The sequence below is a fragment of the Etheostoma cragini genome, chromosome 7, assembly GCF_013103735.1.
Source record: "Etheostoma cragini isolate CJK2018 chromosome 7, CSU_Ecrag_1.0, whole genome shotgun sequence".
Taxonomy (NCBI): Eukaryota; Metazoa; Chordata; class Actinopteri; order Perciformes; family Percidae; genus Etheostoma; species Etheostoma cragini.
In genome coordinates this window covers 5,433,889-5,437,262 of record NC_048413.1, presented here as the reverse complement: position 1 = coordinate 5,437,262, position 3,374 = coordinate 5,433,889, and the positions used below count along the sequence as shown (strand labels likewise).

The following is a 3,374-nucleotide window of genomic DNA, read 5'->3' as shown; positions in this document are numbered from 1 at the left end:
AAGCGGAGGATTTGATTGGGTAAATTCTGAAGTTTGCCCCACACAGACGGTAAATTGAAGTTCTTCTGCGTCAAGTTCCTCAAAAAATAATCTTTTGTCAATGTGTTCATACTTAGTATTACATGTCTAACTTTTGTTTATATCTTTATAGGCCAGCTGAGAAGGACTGAGCCGTGAACCCATGGAGTCCCTTTTTAATTTTTTATTAACATATATTTTTTTTAGAGACTTATTTTGCACACACTTTACAAACACATCTTTATGCATCTTGCACTACACCCTTATCTTTTTTTGTATTTTTTTCAGTTGTTTGAATATTAAAGTCTTGAAATGCTATCAAGTTTGCCTGTTCATTCATTCCTATTAATATAACTTTTGTATGTGTGTACGTGTATATACAGTACATACACACAAATGGTACGGGTGTTGGTTTGTTTTAAAGGTTAGGGGAATCTAACCTTTTCTTAACGTTCTGGGAACGTTCGTTTATGGTTACAGCGAACGCTCCCTGAAGGTTTTTTTTGGTTGTAGTTTGGTTGTCTGTAGGTTAATTGGAAGGTTTTTTTAACGTTCTGGGAACGTTCGTTTATGGTTACAGCAAACGTTCTTCTAACGTTAAGAGACCGTTCCTTAACGTTCGCTGAGGGTTGCAACGCTAAAGGAACGTTCCCCTAACGTTCTCTAAAGGTTGCAACGTTAAGGGAACGTTCTCCTAACGTTCGCTAAAGGTTGCAATGTTTTCGGAACGTTCGCCTAACGTTCTCTAAAGGTTGTAACTTTTAGAGAACGTTAGGATAACGGTACACAGTTCACGGAATCTTACTATGTGGCATGGGTGTGTTCTTATTTGTTTGTATTTAAACATTCTTTGCCTTGTGGTAAAACAGGCTTTTCAATACTACTTTTAGTTTCTACTTTCTGGAAGTGGTTTCTGTGCTGGGAAGGCTGGATGTAGACATATTGGGGTGTATGGGACATATTGTGTAATCAAATTGGTCTATTTGCTACTGTCCATTGAGATACACTTAAGGACTTCAACGCACACGTGGGCAATGATGGAGATACTTGGAGAGGCATGACTGGGAGGAACCCTGATCTGAAATTGTATTTATTTTGTTATAATGTGAAATACCAAAACAAAAACAATACTATTTGAGCCGATCCGTGATCCAAAATCCCTCTTGGTTACTTTTGAAAAACCGGGCCATGGAGATAAATTGAAGATAATCTGTATCCCAGCGTGGGTCACATTAAAATGTTGGAATCAAACATTTTAACATAACAGTAACCTGCTTATTCATCCATGATTCTACAGCGCCCCTAAGGGGACATGAGCAACAACAAAAAATCTAATGTTTAGTTTCATGTACTTGCACAAAAGTTTCATGAGCCCACATGAACGTTTCCTGTGACCACATGAAACTAATCTTTAGATTTGGTTTTTGTTGCTAATGACCACTTAGGGGCTCTGTATAATTATTACAAAGTGGTGTGAGTAAGTGAACTGTGGTGGAGCAAAATAAGTGGCGCTTTAAGGTCACTGGAACCAAACCTACCTCTATGTTTGCAAACGACAATATCAGAGCATCATCTGTGTATTTTAAAACACCTTCAGCTCACCTATACTTACATAGTGGTGTGGTTCCAGTGGCCTAAATGCATTCTTACATGTCAAGAAGAATGTTGCTTGAGAGTACAATCTGTCATCTTTACATGTTTTTGTTCACAAGACAGATACAACAGTGTGTGTGTGTGTGTGTGTGTGTGTGTGTGTTTGTTGTTCTGACTTCCTTCATACCCATTTAATTGACACAAATTATTTTAATTGACAAGTCAGGGAACAACACATGGCATTGTTACGAATCCCACTTGGAGTGCCCAAATGTCGGGACTCAATTAGCTAAGAAATCACTCTAGCTTTGATTAATTATAAAAATAATTTATTATAAAACAGAGCAATACATTCCACGCAGTTATACGTGCACGGTCCTAATGGAAAATTGACTAGCTCAGAGGTTCCCAGAAAAGGCGCTCTAACAAAAGCACGCACAGTATATAAGGGTTCTTCCTTAAGGGAGCCCTATTGGTTCAAAGCGTCACTGGGCAGTTCATATCGTCATGGCAACAATGTTTCTATTGGCCGGGTGGCCATGTTATCTCAGCTAACTCAATGTGTCTGTGTGTGTGTGTGCGTGTGTGTGTGTGTGTTTTGAATGCCTCTCTTGTAGGGGGATGCTGCATTCAGCTGTTAATGTTATCAGTGTTATCTCTTGTCCTTTGTTCTCCTGTTGGTTTCCTGCCAGATGTGGTTTATTGCTCTACACCCGACACAGGAATGTTGCCCTTATTTACACACCAAAAGGACGAGTTTCACCCATGCTCCTCTCCTCACTCAGTATCTGACCTGAGCTTCATTCCATTTACTTATGCATAAGTTTATTCACAGTATCTAAATATAATGACAATTCCTAAGTACAATTTCCCACAGTAGTCAAAATATTGTAGTATATTTTCCCACAGCATCTTAACTTGTAACTGGAATGCCACTAATTACACCCCGGAAAGATATGTCTAATATCACACCTAGTGAGCAGAAGAAATTAGAGACTGTTGGTCTTTCATTTAAGGGCGTACCGTAGGAGTTTTGGGTTCTTTATTCCAAATAGACTTGACCCTAACTTTGCCAGTAATACATTTTTCCATGACCCTCCAAAATGATTGGGAAACAAGGTGTGACCCTCCCCAACAATTTATTGATGCCTTGTGTTCTGGTTTACACTTAGCAAAAATTTACAGATAGCCATTGTTTTTATATAACCATGACAGACATAACTTAACCTCTGCTTTCTCATCTTACACATCACAATCCACTGTTATGGGGGCCATTTCAGTAGATTTACTCACTAACATTATTGTGGCAACACAATAAGCATGGAAGCTAAATGTCCACTTAGCGCATTACTTCAAATACTAAGTTAGTCCTCTAGTAAACTATTATGCACGGGAAATCATACAATAAAACATTGAGATCATTCAACAAGCACACTGGCTAATGACAAATTCAACATGTGAACTGGTTGCTATGGACTCGTCACTAGGCTTCTTCAGTCATTGTATATTTTAGCACAGGTAAAGCGGCAGAAGTCAAGTTACAACACTATGGAACTAGCAAAGCAGTTTGGTGTTTATAAGTGAGGGCGGGATTTATTCAGTTTGGGAAATGCCATGGTCTCTACACAGCTACAGCTCAAATCTCTGGCTGGCTGACTTAACAAGGATGGGGGGGGCAAAACTGAGACAGCCGGCCAACGAGCAGCCAGCACCCCGCTGCTCTCTGGCGGTAAAGATGATATTGTCCCTGGGGACAGTAACTC

The 3,374-nt window shown here is 39.4% G+C and overlaps 1 long non-coding RNA gene across 1 annotated transcript in view; it reads right to left on the bottom strand.

Annotated features, from left to right (window-relative positions):
* The window catches only part of LOC117947717, a 16,736-nt gene that overhangs the window by 13,005 nt on the left and 357 nt on the right, over window positions 1-3,374 (bottom strand). Inside the window, exon 2 of the long non-coding RNA XR_004657307.1 lies at window positions 1,145-1,148. This is a non-coding gene — a long non-coding RNA (uncharacterized LOC117947717). The remainder of the gene's footprint in view (window positions 1-1,144; window positions 1,149-3,374) is intronic.